Raw genomic sequence first — 16,202 nt, 5'->3', positions numbered from 1 at the left:
TTCTTCAAGAGGGAAGTTGCGCAGATCCTTTGCCTCTTGAATGGCAGTGACTTTAGGATCCCAACTTTTAGGAAGGGATCTTAGTATTTTATTTACGAGTTCAAAATCCGAAAAACTTTTTCCGAGTCCTTTTAGACCGTTGACGACATCCGTGAAACGGGTAAACATGTCGCCAATGGTTTCACTCGGTTTCATTCGGAAAAGTTCAAAAGAATGCAGCAACAGATTGATTTTTGACTCTTTCACTCTACTTGTGCCCTCGTGGGTCACTTCAAGTGTGTGCCAAATATCAAAAGCAGTTTCGCAAGTTGAAATACGATTAAACTCGTTTTTATCAAGTGCGCAAAATAAGGCATTCATAGCCTTTGCATTAAGAGCGAAAGCCTTCTTTTCCAACTCATTCCAATCGATCATTGGAAGAGAAGACTTTGAAAATCCGTTTTCAACAAGGTTCCACAGTTTAAAATCCATAGAAATAAGAAAGATCCTCATTCGGGTCTTCCAGTAAGTGTAGTCCGTTCCACTGAACATGGGTGGACGTGTAATCGAATGCCCCTCTTGGTTTCCGGCGTATGCCATCTCTCTTGGGTTTTAATCCTTTAGAGAGTTAACCTTGCTCTGATACCAATTGTTAGGATCGAGAGCACTAAGAGGGGGGGGGGTGAATTAGTGCAGCGGAAATCTTACAGCGATTAAAAACCAAAAGCTGCGTTCGTTCAAAAACTATTATGATGCAAAAGCAAATTCTCAGTTTGTATCTAAGTGCAGTTTGCGTCTAAGCGCAGATTGCGTCTAAGCGCAGTTTTGCGTCTAAGCGCAGTTTACGTCTAAACTCAGATTTACGTCTAAACGCAGTTTTACGTCTAAACGCAGATTTACGTCTAAACGCAGATTTACGTCTAAACGCAGTTTTACGTCTAAACGCAGATTTATGTCTAAACTCAGATTTACGTCTAAACGCAGATTTACGTCTAAACGCAGATTTACGTCTAAACGCAGTTTTACGTCTAGACGCAGATTTACGTCTAAACTTTGAAACTTGTTTGTATACTCGTAGAAGGCAGTATGCAGTTGAAATCAAGACGTAAACGTGAACTGAGATCTGATGATAGAGCGAGGAAAGCCGATTTACGTCTGAATGCAGTTTTACGTCTAAATGTTGAAACTCGTTCGTAAAATTGTAGAGGACAGTTTGCAGTTATCAATAGGATCAAAATGTAAGTGTAAACTGCAAAAGAAGCTCGTTCGTAAAAGCACGGAAGACAGTTCTGCAGAATCAAACGTAAACGTAAACTGTAATGTATGAAAATACGAATTTACGTCTGAATGCAGATTCGGAAGAACAGCACTTAGAACTTGTTCGTGAAAGTGCAGAGAGCAGTAGTAATGAAGGAGGTTTGCAGTAATGATAAAGTGCTCGAAAATAAACGCAAACCAGAGATTTAGAGTGGTTCGGTCAGCCTTGACCTACTCCACTTTTGGCTTCCTCCACCGGCGAGGTTGCCGACGTCAACTAGGGGCCTTCCTTCAATAGGCGAAGGCCAAACTGCCCTTTTACAATTTCTCTCCTTTTGACAGGCTCAGGAGACAACCTTTACAGACCTTTCTCTCCTCACTTTACAACTGAAAACTTGAAGAACAGAAGGAGGAGACTTAAAGGCTTTACAACACTTTTGAGCTCTTAGAATCACAGAAAAGATCAAGATTTCGGTGTAGGTCTGTATCTTTTCAGTGCTGAATGGGTGGGGTATTTATAGGCCCCAACCCAATTCAAAATTCGAGCTCAAAACGATCAAATCGATCAAATCCCAGAATTCTGGGATCAGGCGGTTGCACCTCTTGACTGGAGAGGTGGCACCGCCTGGCAGAGCTCGAAGACTGAGCTCAGGCGATTGCTCCTCTCTGCCAGAGCTCGAAGACTGAGCTCGATGGTTGCATCACTTGGCAGAGCTCGAAGACTGAGCTTGGTGGTTGCATCACCTGGCAGAGCTCGAAATCTGAGCTCGGTGGTTGCATCACTTGGCAGAGCTCGAAACTGAGCTCAGGCTGATGCACCTCTCTGCCAGAGCTCGAAGACTGAGCTTGGTGGTTGCATCACCTGGCAGAGCTCGAGACTGAGCTCAGGCTGATGCACCTCTCTGCCAGAGCTCGAAGACTGAGCTCGGTGGTTGCATCGCCTGGCAGAGCTCGAAACTTGAGCTCTAGCGGTGCTACCTCTTGACAGAGGAGGTTGCACCGCCCAGTCTAGCTCGAAGACTGAGCTCTGGGTGGTTGCACCTCTTGGCTGGGGCGGTTGCACCTCCTGGTGCAATCAGGGTCCGAATGGTTCGCTCCATTCGGCCCAATTTGAATCTTTTCAGGGGCCCAATTGCCCTAAGATTAAGCTAATGGGATCACCTCCCATTTTCATGCTTAATCATCATGCTAACTACGATTAACTCTAAGACAACTTCTGCAGCTTTGCTCCGATGCGTCAATCGCTTCTTCCGGCGAGTTTCCGGCCAACTTCCGTCGATCATCCGATAAACCCTCGGTGATCCTTCTGCGGACATCCGGCATACTCCTGGACTTTGCGACGATCCACCTGGCGAGTTCCGACGAGCTTCGCTTGGCAAGCTTCTGGACTTCTCGGATTTGTTCTCGCTGAACCTCCGACGACCGTCCGAACTTCAGTCGAACTCTCGAACTCCCAACGTGATCATGATCTTGACTCCGGCGCAACACCTGCTGCTTGTCTTACTCTCATCGTAGTTAATCCTGCACACTTATCTCAACACATAGATTAGATAACAAATGACAATTGACTTCATCATCAAAATCCGAGATTCAACAAAGAGCACTAAGAGGGGGGGGGAGGGGGGGGTGAATTAGTGCAGTGAAAAAACTTTCAACGATTAAAACTGCATTCGTACGATGAAATCATTTCCAATGTAAAACCGTTTTCGGAAACTTAACTTGAAAGCGAGTTCGTAAGAGAGTGAAGCAAAAGTAATAAGGAAGTAAAGCATATATGGAGATTTGCGATAAGTTAAGCAACAAGAAGAAATGCAAACCAGAGAGCACTGCAATTTTAGAATGGTTCAGTCAATCTTGACCTACATCCACTTTTGGTTTCTTCCACTGACGAGGTCACCGACGTCCACTAGAGGCCTTCCTTCAATAGGCGAAGGCCAACCATCCTTTTATAGTTTCACTTATTTTGACGGGCTTAGGAGACAACCCTTATAGAATTTTCACTCTCTTGAATGATCAAAACTTCACTCCTCTCTTGAACGATCAAAACTTAGAAGAAAAGAGGGAGGAGAACTTTTAGCTTATACAACACTTATGAGCTCTAAAAATCATAGAGCAAGATTAGATTTTCGGTGCCCTTTCATGCAAGAAAGGGTGGGGTTTATAAAGGCCCTAAACTGGTTTGAATTTTGAGCTAAAAAATGTCATCTTTCAGATTTCTGGGGTCCTGGCGGTACTACCGCCATAACTGGGTGGTACTACCTCTCGGAGACCGAGCTCAGGCGGTACCACCACCTGATAGGGGCAGTACCACCGCCGAGTCTCACTCGAAGACTGAGCCCAGGCAGTTCCACCACCTGATAGGGGTGGTACCACCGCCTAGTCTCGCTCGGAGACTGAACCCAGGCGGTACCATCGCTTGACCTGGGCGGTTGCACTGCCCAGCTTTCCTGAGCTCTTGTGTGGTGCCACCGCCAACCAAGAAATCTGGGTCCGAATGGGCTGATCCATTCAGCTTAATTTGGGTCTATCAAGGGCCCAATTGCCCCCAGATTATGTTAATAGGACCATCTCCCATTCCTAGCTTAATCTACATGCTAACTATAATATTTCTTAAGACAATTACTGCAACTTGCTTCGGTGCATCAATCGCTTCTTCCGGTGAATTTTTGGCAAACATCCGACGAACCCTCGACAATGCTCCGGCGGACTTCCGGCAAACTCCTAGACTTGCGACGATCCACTTGGCGACTTCCAACGAGCTTTTTTGGCAAACTCCTAGACTTCTTGGATTTGTTCCCGTAGAACCTCTGATGACCGTCTGGACTTTCGTCGAACTCTCGAACCCCTAACGTGATCATGGTCTTGACTCCGGCATAACTCCTACTGCATATCTTACTGCTATTGTAGTTAATCCTGCACACTTATCTCAGCATATGGATTAGATAACAAATGACAATTGACTTCATCATCAAAATTCGAGATTCAACAATCTCCCCCTTTTTTATGATGAAAAATCAATTGATAATGGAGTTAACCTTCGTTAGGATCAAGAGCACTAAGAGGGGGGGGTGAATTAGTGCAGTGGAAAACTTTCGACGATTAAAACTGCGTCGTACTGTCACATAATTAGTTGGTTTTGCCTAAGTCGTGCGGCACCCTTGCATGTCCGTCCGCAAAGGTCAACCTCCCCGAAGCCTCCCATGATCCCTTAGGTCTCACAAAAGAGAGAACAGGACAGAGAAAAAGCCTCACTCAGGATCCACAAGTAAACATCTCTGAAAAATACTTTATAGACAATGCAAATTACAAACAGACTTTACAAGCTCTGAACAGTTGCACAACAAAGGGTAAAATGGTCTATTATAGACCGAAAATCTCTCACACGTGTCCACATGACACAACCTTTATTTACAAGCCTAAAGCGGCCACCAACCCAACTAAAATGGGACTATCAAGCCTTCGACCGTCCCCCTACATGCTGTACAAAGCATGAACATACCAAAAGACACGGACATACATAAGCATTACATCAAACACCCTGTTTAGAAGTTTGTCCGTGACATTCTCCCCCACTTATTCCTTCGACGTCCTCATCGAAGCCTTTGTCGACACTGCAACTCCTTCCCTCTGCTGAGTCTTCAATCTTTTGCTCCAGCTGCAATGCATCCCTTGGCTCCCAACTGCTCTCCACTATTATTTTCGAGTAGTCGAACCTTTTGATCCGCCATGCTACTTCAACTCACCAATGACTCTGACTCCGGTGTGGGGTTGGTTGAGTTGTGTTGATCCTTGTTGATTCCTGTGGATCCTTCAAATGAAGGAAAAGACCATCCTTACGGTGCCAGTCTCTCAAATGCCTCATGCTGCTTGAACTAGGTGGATGCTTGTTGGAGCTTTTAACGAGCATCGTCTCGCAAACTTCTAAAGATTTGGGTCCTTCCTCCACAAAATTTGCTCATTGACTCTTCTTTCACTTAGTTGTCACATCTAAGTAGGTTCACATCACTTCCACTTTCGATTGACATTTCGTTGGGAAATGAAGCGGATAATCTACTCTCAGTAACACTGATCATCATTGGTGAGGATTTGACAACTATTGTCTTCCATTATCTTCGAAGGGTCTTTGAACTTTTGCAGAGCTCCTCTGCTGGATAGATAAGAGAATTGGGGTACTCGGTTTCGCCCATTCTCTTAAGGGTTGAGAAGGCAAAGGTTACTTGACTTCGCCCGCCTCCTCGAGGTTGTACTCCATGCATCGAGCTGGTTACTAGCCTTCGCCTGCTCTTTGCTCACACTTCTGAAGCACTTGAAGTGTTTGGACTCCTTGTGTTGAGTTAGCTATTGTGATTCACCTTCTCAATGCCATTGAACTTCTGGAATGCAGGAAGTTTTCACCCCAACTTGGAGTAATTCTCTAATAGATTTGGTCGCCTCTGGGATTGTACCGTCTTCTCCATCAACCCTACCGCCTACTCCCTTGAGTAGCGAAGGTACAACACCGCATACTGACTACTTCGTACCAAGGCGTTGCCATGCCCATGACCCGAAGTCCTTCACTTTCGGCTATCTTGATGAGAAACTCATTGACACCGGTCTTACGAAGTTCCTTGGCCTCTGCCCTTCAGCCTTGTCTCGGTACTTGGATTTTGCCTCTGCATGCTCCACCTCCTCGGCCCCTTTTACGACCAAGCGCTCTCCCTCCATGAGAGCAAGGGATCAATGACTTTCACGGAAGTCCCGCCTCTGCGGTACCATGGCGCTGCCATGCCCATGGCACTACTATCCGTCGCCTCGCATCTGCATCCCTTTTCTTCACAATCAGTAGATATGCCTCTGTGGTACTCCTCCGAGTCCACCTCCATTCTATCTAATGCTTGATTTTGGGTAGCTAAGTCCCTCTGGACTCGTCGTCGTTTCCTCGCCCCTTTTGACCCGTTACTTCAACACCTCTGTGTTCTCCAAGCAGCACCCTTTTGGTCGATGGAAAGACAGACTGCAACTCCCATGCACGACCTCTGCCATCACGTTGTAGGGTTTGCACTGATTCTGTTCTCCTTAGCTTCCTTGGTAGCAACGTTCGCTTACTCGACCTTGTCCTCTGACTTGTCGGGCTCCCTTAAGCGAATATGAGCTCTGGAGCAGTCCAACTCTCCAGCTGCTTCGATCATACCGCTGTATGATCAAGTCCCTCCCATGGGACTCACTGGTACTTGTATTCGAACTTTTCCCTTAGTGGAACACAGCCCCCATATGCTGATGACCAAGGCTTTCATCCGATGCAAAATTCGATGCACGCACGGAAGACCCGCCTCTACGGTACCATGGCCTTCACTCCTTGAATCCATAGCCCTTCTTGCCGTCGTGTTGTTCACTGAAGTGGAGCTTCCAATAGCTCCCGATCATACCTCCGTATGATCTAGTCCCTCACGGGGCTAGGTTGTGTGAATCGCATTGCCACGAACTATTCCACCACAATCCGCTGCACCATGTTGCCTCCTGGTGACATCTCTATTGCATTCTGATCCTTGTGGGATGAACTCGAATTGTGAACCCTTCATGTGTGGCCTCTACCAATACATCGCAGGGTCTCTTCCACCTTCGATTTTGTTCGCTCCTTTGGCAATCGACCTTCATCCACCCACTCTTGGGTCACACCACGATGAAGCACCGCTCTAAGACAGTCCGTCGCCTAGTAGCTCCCAAAGTCCTCCGACTTCGCTACAATTAGTACACCATTGTCTGGATCCTGGGCCTCTACCCCTACCAGCACAATCTTCGCTGCGCACCGCCTCCTTTATAGCAACTTGAATGACAACACTATGGCATATTCTTCAAGAGTACCTGCCTCTGCGTCCTCTTGCCCCGTGCTAAGGCCTTCTGAACCCAACTTCGCCTTCGCAAATTGAGTCGCCTTAGTTCCTCCATCAAATGCTCCTCCGAGATAAAGTGCATGTGCCCAGAAGCTCCCTTCGTCTTTAGCACCATGCAAGATAAGTCCGCTCCGTCAGAATGAATGACCCATGGAACAACATGATCCTGCTCTTGCCTCTGCAAGAGCTCATGTCCTTGACCTCTGTCCAAAGAAAGCACTATGCCTTTGGTCCATGTTCCATCTTCTATGCTGGCTCCCTTCATGCGGCTTGGGTACTTCGCCAAGTTACACCCAAGTTGCTCCCCTCCTCGTTTTTGCATTGAGTTGATGGTGGCCCTCGCGCCCACCATTCCACGGGTCAGCCCTCCCTTGAGTCCGATCTCCGTATCGACTCCAAGTGTGCCTTCATTTGTGTTGCTTTGGGTCACTCCCCCACTTGATCTCGCAATGCATCCACCAATGCATTCTCTCAAGCGAGATCACGCGACGACTCCTCACCGCTTGCTCAGTCCATTGAGCTTCATGGAGTTGTTGTTTGTTGAGGTACTCCTCCTCAACTTGTGAGATCCGTCCCACATGATTCTCCCTCTGGAGAGCCGGGACTTATCCCTCCTGGATAACTGTCCCATTGGAGCAACATCTCTCTGTTAGGATCAAGAGCACTAAGAGGGGGGGGGTGAATTAGTGCAGCGGAAATCTTATAATAATTTAAAAACCAAAAGCTGCGTTCGTTCAAAAACTATTATGATGCAAAAGCAAATTCTCAGTTTGTATCTAAGTGCAGTTTGCGTCTAAGCGCAGATTGCGTCTAAGCGCAGTTTTGCGTCTAAGCGCAGTTTTGCGTCTAAGCGCAGTTTTGCGTCTAAACTCAGATTTACGTCTAAATGCAGATTTACGTCTAAACGCAGATTTACGTCTAAACGCAGTTTTACGTCTAAACGCAGTTTTACGTCTAAACGCAGATTTACGTCTAAACGCAGTTTTACGTCTAAACGCAGTTTTACGTCTAAACGCAGATTTACGTCTAAACGCAGTTTTACGTCTAGACGCAGATTTACGTCTAAACTTTGAAACTCATTTGTATACTCGCAGAAGGCAGTATGCAGTTGAAATCAAGACGTAAACGTGAACTGAAATCTGATGATTGAGCGAGGAAAGTCGATTTACGTCTGAATGCAGTTTTACATCTAAATGTTGAAACTCGTTCGTAAAATCGTAGAGGACAGATTGCAGTTATTAATAGGATTAAAATGTAAGCGTAAACTGCAAAGAAGCTCGTTCGTAAAAGCACGGAAAACAGTTCTGCAGAATAAAATGAAAACGTAAACTGTAATGTAAGAAAATACGAGTTTACGTCTGAATGCAGATTTGGAAGAACAGCACTTGAAACTTGTTCGTGAAAGCGCAGAGAGCAGTAGTGATGAGGGAGGTTTGCAGTAATGATAAAGTGCTTGAAAATAAACGCAAACCAGAGATTTAGAGTGGTTCGGTCAGCCTTGACCTACTCCACTTTTGGCTTCCTCCACCGATGAGGTTGCCGACGTCAACTAGGTGCCTTCCTTCAATGGGCGAAGGCCAAACTTCCCTCTTACAATTTCTCTCCTTTTGACAGGCTTAGGAGACAACCTTTACAGACCTTTCTCTCCTCACTTTACAATTGAAAACTTGAAGAACAGAAGGAGGAGACTTAAAGGCTTTACAACACTTTTGAGCTCTTTAGAATCACAGAAAAGATCACGATTTCGGTATATGTCTGTATCTTTTCAGTGCTGAATGGGTGGGGTATTTATAGGCCTCAACCCAATTCAAAATTCGAGCTCAAAACGATCAAATCGATCAAATCCCAGAATTCTGGGATCAGGCGGTTGCACCTCTCGACTGGAGAGGTGGCACCGCCTGGCAGAGCTCGACGACTGAGCTCTGCCGATTGCTTCTCTCTGCCAGAGCTCGAAGACTGAGCTCGATGGTTGCATCACCTGGCAGAGCTCGAAGACTGAGCTTGGTGGTTGCATCACCTGGCAAAGCTCGAAATCTGAGCTCGGTGGTTGCATCACCTGGCAGAGCTCGAAACTGAGCTCAGGCTGATGCACCTCTCTGCCAGAGCTCGAAGACTGAGCTTGGTGAATGCATCACCTGGCAGAGCTCGAGACTGAGCTCAGGCTGATGCACCTATCTGCCAGAGCTCGAAGACTGAGCTTGGTGGTTGCATCGCCTGGCAGAGCTCGGAACTTGAGCTCTGGCGGTGCAACCTCTTGGCTGGGGCGGTTGCACCTCCCAGCCTCGCAGCCCAGGCGGTTGCACCTCCTGGCTGGGGCGGTTGCACCTCTCAACCCCACAGCCCAGGCGGTTGCACCTCCTGGCTGGGGCGGTTGCACCTCTCAACCCCACAGCCCAGGCGGTTGCACCTCCTGGCTGGGGCGGTTGCACCTCTCAACCCCACAGCCCAGGCGGTTGCACCTCCTGGCTGGGGCGATTGCACCTCCTGGTGCAATCAGGGTCCGAATGGTTCACTCCATTCGGCCCACTTTGAATCTTTTCAGGGGCCCAATTGCCCCAAGATTAAGCTAATGGGATCACCTCCCATTTTCATGCTTAATCATCATGCTAACTACGATTAACTCTAAGACAACTTCTGCAGCTTTGCTCCGATGCGTCAATCGCTTCTTCCGGCGAGTTTCCTGCCAACTTCCGTCGATCAACCGATAACCCTCGGTGATCCTTCTGCGGACATCCGGCATACTCCTGGACTTTGCGACGATCCACTTGGCGAGTTCCGACGAGCTTCGCTTGGCAAGCTTCTGGACTTCTCGGATCTGTTCTCTCTGAACCTCCGACGACCGTCCGAACTTCCGTCGAACTCTCGAACTCCCAACGTGATCATGATCTTGACTCCGGCGCAACTCCTGCTGCTTGTCTTACTCTCATCGTAGTTAATCCTGCACACTTATCTCAACACATAGATTAGATAACAAATGACAATTGACTTCATCATCAAAATCCGAGATTCAACACTCTCTTCGTTTCGTAGACCACCATCCCCTTGGACTACTCCGATCTACTGAACAAACTATGCATTGTTCTGCCTCCTGCAAACACACTTGCTAGATTGCGACTCCATGTCAATACAGCCCCCGCTGCACCCCTCAAGGCCTAGCACCATGCTGAACTAGTTGCACCCTTCAGCCTCCTACAGACGTATCCTTCACATGCTGAAGAGAAAGTTTTAATGCTCCATGGCGCCGAGTTTCGATCGCCTTGGGATGGCCACGAACATTCCATCGTCCGCATACAAGCCCATGTATGAGTACCAAATTCTTCGAGCTAGCAATTCCCCTCACCTCTGTGAACTTTGTATAACTCTTTTGGTCGTTGAGCAACTCATTCCACCTTGCATGGTCTCATCCTTTACCAAGCGCCTCGCTTACCCTGAGCACCATCAAGTATAGTTGTCAACGTTGAGCCGTAGCTCAAACTCAGCCATCCCAACCTTTGTGCACTTCACATTCTTCCAAGTTTGTCTGTTCTCATGGTGCCTCTTGCGCGAAGGGTTGGCCATTCATCTGAATGGCAATCTCAGATGCCCGCTCCTCCAAGCGACTCCTCTTCCCTACATCTCCATGCCCGTTTTTCCCACAAACGGTCGCGCGTGTGCTGACTGCCCTCAACGCAGCCCAGCTAGGTCCCCCACATTTGCATGCTAAGTGTTTCTATGAGTGCTTGTCCCGCTCTGATACCATCTGTCACGGACTTAGCTGGTTTTGCCTAAGTCGTGCGGCACCCTTGCGTGTCTGTCCGCAAAGGTCAACCTCCCCGAAGACTCCCATGATCTCTTAGGTCCCACAAAAGAGAGAACAGGACAGAGAAAAGGCCTCACTCGGGATCCACAAGCAAAAATCTCCGAAAAATACTTTATAGACAATGCAAATTACAAGCAGACTTTACAAGCTCTGAACAGTTGCACAACAAAGGGTAAAATGGTCCATTATAGATCAAAAATCTCTCACACGTGTCCACATGACACAACATTTATTTACAAGCCTAAAGCGGCCACCGACCCAACTAAAATGAGACTATCAAGCCTTCGGCCGTCCCCCTACATGCTGTACAAAGCATGAACATATCAAAAGACACGGACATACATAAGCATTACATCAAACACCCTGTTTAGAAGTTTGTCCGTGATAGTACGTTGAAATCCGATTCCGACGTAAAAGTCGTTTCGTGCAGATAATAACTTTGAAAGCTTACGGAAATGTATTTGAAGTAAAGTAAGGCAGGAAGTTTGCAGTTAAGATAGAGATCGGAATGTAAGCGCAAACTGAAATATGATGTTCGTACGATAAAACTGATTTCTGACATAAAACCATTTTCGGAAACTTAACTTGAAAGTGAGTTCGTAAAAGAGCAGAAGGTAGTAAGCTATTGAGGAGGTTTGCAGTAAATATAAAATGCTTAAAATAAATGCAAACCGAGATTTAGAGTGGTTCGGTCAATCTTGACTTACATCCACTTTTGGCTTCCTCCACCAATGAGGTCACCGACGTCCACTAGAGGCCTTCCTTCAATAGTCGAAGGCCAACCACTATTTTACAGTTTCACTCCTTTTGACGGGCTTAGGAGACAACCCTTACAAACTTTTCTCTCCTCTCTTGAAAGATCAAAACTTAGAAAAAGAGGGAGGAGAACTTCTAGCCTTTACAACACTTTTGAGCTCTAAATATCACACAGTAAGATTGGATTTTCGGTGCCCTTTAATGCAGGAAAGGGTGGGGTATATATAGGCCCCAAACTAGTTTGAATTTGGAGCTCAAAAATGTCTTTTCCCAGATTTCTAGGGTTCTGGCGGTACCACCTCCTGACTGGGGCGGTACAATCGCCTGGCAGCTCGGAGACTGAGCTTCTGGGTGGTGCCACCGCCTGACAGGGGTGATTGCACCACCCAGTCTCACTCAGAGATTGAGCCCTAGCGGTGCCACCGCTTGCCTGGGGCGGTTGCACCGCCTAGTCTCGCTCGGAGACTAAGCCCAAGCGGTGCCACTGCCTGCCTGGGGTGGTTGCACTGCCCAGCTTTCCTGGGAGACCCTCTCCTGGGTTGTGCCACCGTCGACCTTGGCGGTGCCACCGCCTAGTAGGAATTCTGGTCCGAATGGGTTGATCCATTCGGCCCAATTTGGGTTTGTCAAGGGCCTAATTTCTCCCAAATTATGTTAATGGGATCACCTCCCATTCCTAACTTAATCTACATGCTAACTATGACAATTCTTAAGACATTTACTACAGCTTGCTCTAGTACGTCAACGCTTCTTCTGGCGAGCTTCCGGCGAACATCTGACGAACCTCCAACGATGCTCCGACGGACTTCCGGCAAACTCCTGGGCTTACGACGATTCACTTGGCGAGTTCCGACGAGCTTCTTTTGGCAAGCTCTTGGACTTCTCGGATTTGTTCCCATAGAACCTCCAACGACCGTTCGGACTTCCATCGAACTCTCGAATCCCCAACGTGATCATGGTCTTGACTCCGGTGCAACTCCTACTGAATGTCTTACTGCCATCGTAGTTAATCCTGCAAATTTATCTCAACATATGGATTAGATAACAAATGACAATTGACTTCATCATCAAAATCCGAGATTCAACACCAATGACATGCTGGATAACATAGAATTCTAGTCTTATAATTAGTTGATTTAATTGGTCATAGTTAGGTTATAATTGAGTTGGTTTCGAGTGTAACCGTGCCAACTCAATTAGGGGCCCATTGGGCTTGAGTTAGAGACGGTTTTGGGCCAAGTGGAAGGCTCATTCGGTCACCGAAGATTAACAAGAACCACCTATGAGCTGAAAAAATCAAGAGCACACTTTTTCATACTATCAGGCAATGGTACCGCCTAGTGTTAGTGCTGGTACCGCCCAGCATAGGTGGTGGTACTGCTAGAACTCGGGAAACCCAGGATGAGACATTTTTTGGCTTTATTTTTGAAGTCATTTGGGGTCTATAAACACTCCAGCTATTCTTGCTTGAAGGAGTACAAAATTGAGTAGAAAAGGGAAAAAATATACTTGAGAAAAAAGTTTTGTAATCTCTCTAACATTAGTTAGTCTCTTCCTCCTAGAGTTAGAAGGTTTATATGGGAGGAGTAAAGTCTAAAAGAGAGTGGGTTGTAAAGGTTATCTCCTAAACCTATGAAAAAGAGAAAAAGAATTGTAAGAGTAGTTGATCTTCTCCCATTAGAAAGAAGATCTATTAGGATCAATACGACACTAAAAGAGGGGGTGGGTTGGGGGGGGGGGGGTGAATTAGTACAACGATAAAAGTTACGTTGATTTGTAAAGTTTTATTCGACAAAATCATTTCGTCAAAACCCGTATCAGAAAGTAATGACTTAGAGTGAATGTAAGCTATAGAGTACAGATAAGTAATGAAAGAAAGTAGGAAGGAAAGAACACACCAGATTTATAGTGGTTCGATCGTTGTGACCTATGTCCACTTCCAATTCCTCCTTCGTCGAGATTACTAGTGTCCACTAATGGTCTTCGTTCAATAGGCGAAAACCAACCACCTTCTTACAAAGCTTTTCTTCTTTTCACGGGTTTAGGAGATAACCCTTACAAGCCTCACACCTCTTCTCTAATGATTACAAAGTTGAAGAAAGAGGAGGAGGACCCTTAGCACTTTTACAACACTTTTACACCCCAACACTTAAATATTTTTTTCATACTTTTCTGCTTTTTTTATTATATTTTCATGCAGAAAGGAGTGAGGTATTTATAGGCCCCAAAGGTTTTAGAATTGGAGCTAAAAAGTGTCTCTTCCCGGATTTCCGAGTATTGGCGGTACTACCGCTAGGTACTCTGATACTAGGCGGTACCACTGCCCAGTCTAGCAGTACTACCACTCGACAGAGCCTCAGAGACTGGGCTCTGGTGGTACCACCGTCCAGACCACCTAGGAGGCTAAGCCTCAAGTGGTTCCACCGCTCACCCTAAGCGGTGCCACTGCCTAGCAAGGCTCCAAGTGGCCGAGTGGGCCTTCCATTTGGCCCAACTCAACCCTGTTTTGGACCCAGTTAACCTCTAACTGAGTTAGTAGGATTACTTCCCAATCCTAACTATGATAATTAAGGCATGAAGTGTAAATCAATCTTGGTTCTAACTATGATAATTAAGACATTATCTAAGCAATCTTTGTCTGGTATATCAATCGTTCTTTCGGTAAAGTCTTGACGAAATTTTGATGAACTTTTTGGCATGCTTTTGGCGAAATCTTGATAAACTCTTGGCGAACTCCCGATAAACTCTTAGCGAACTCTTAACAAACTCTCGGTGAGTTTTTGACGAACTCCCAACGAGCTCTCGGTGAACTCCTGACAAACTCTCGGTAAGCTTCCGACATATCGTTTGAATCTTCAATATATCATCTGATCTTTAACTCCGGCCCAATATCTAATTTATGCCTTATCTATTATCGTAGTTAATTCTGCAACACTTATCTCAACATATAGATTAGATCATTTATCAATTAATTTCATCGTCAAAATCTGAGATTCAACAATCTCCCCCTTTTTTTATGATGACAACCAATTGATGACGGAGTTAACCTTAGCTTCCCCTATTTATATGCCACATTAGGATAAAGCAAACTTGAATTCAAAAGGAATCACAACCTTTGAATTCAAGTTAAACACTTTTGATCATAGTGATCAAATGCAATATATCATATCAATATGACGTGCATCATTAAAATATGCATAATTTTAAAACTTTACATTTCATTTTCACTTCATGCATGATATCAACATCACTTTTGGGCATAACATACATGATACTAAAGCATTCATGATATATCATTTTGGGCATATCATACATGATGCGAAGACATTAAAGTTTTAAGCATTTTACACTTCATATATTAAATCAATATTTTGAACATGATACCATTTATTATTTCATGATACCTAACATTCATCATTTTCATAACATGCATGATGTTAAAACTTTGATTATGATATCATTTATCATTTCATGATACCAAATATTCATCATTTCTCATGCTTAAATCAATATTTTGATATCAATCATCATTTCTCCACCTTTGTCATCAACAAAAAGAAGAATAATGCAAGCATGTTAAGTAAGTTTTACACCAATTTATCCAAGCTAGCAAAAATGAGAAGTTTAAGCAAAAACTTGTATGAAAAATGAGAAACCAGCATTTTTGCTTAGGAGCATTTTGGTTCTTCTTAAGATGTGCAAGTTTATTTCTTCATTTGTCATAAAAAGATAAGAAGAAGAGGAAGAAAAGTAAGGGAGGAATTCATTCTACACAAGAAAATCATGAATCAATTTCATGAAAGGATAAGAACCAAGTCAAATCCATAATAAATGAGTTTCATTGAATCAAGCTTCTATTTTAGCAAAGTAAAAGGATTCAATAAAAGGATCAAGATGTCTATACAAAATCAAATCCCTATTCTTGCAAATGATCATCATATACTAAAAGTCCATGAATAAAAATTCTTCTTTCATGATAATAGTGAGAAAGAATTTATGGGAAAGGAGCATTAAATGAAGGATGAATAATCCATAAATAAAACTTCATAAATCAAATTCCTTTTCTTGTAAATAGAAGGAAGAAGGATTCAAAGGAATTAATTAAGTCATTAATCCAAAAATCCATGAATCAACACTCTTCTTTTGCAAATAGAAAGACGATCTCGATTTAAAATGAAAATTCAAGTTATGAAGAACCGAGAAATCTGAAAAAGGAATTCATGCATTTATAAGATTTAGCATACCTAATTCTCTTCTAATCAAATTAAACTATTTCTCGTTCAATGGTTTTGTAAAAAATCTGCTAATTGATGCTTTGTATCAATAAATTCTAAAGATATGTTATGATTATTAACATGATCTCTAATAAAATGATGCATAATATCAATATGTTTAGTTCTAGAGTGTTGAATGAGATTTTTTGTAAATATATTACACTAGTTTATCACATTTTATGGGTATGTTTTTCAAGTGAATTCCATAATCTTATAAAGTGTTCTTCATCTAGATAACTTGTGCACAACATGCACCTACTGCTATAT

This window comes from Musa acuminata, chromosome BXJ2-8 (assembly GCF_036884655.1).
Source record: "Musa acuminata AAA Group cultivar baxijiao chromosome BXJ2-8, Cavendish_Baxijiao_AAA, whole genome shotgun sequence".
Classification (NCBI taxonomy): domain Eukaryota; kingdom Viridiplantae; phylum Streptophyta; class Magnoliopsida; order Zingiberales; family Musaceae; genus Musa; species Musa acuminata.
Note: the sequence above shows the minus strand (reverse complement) of the source record.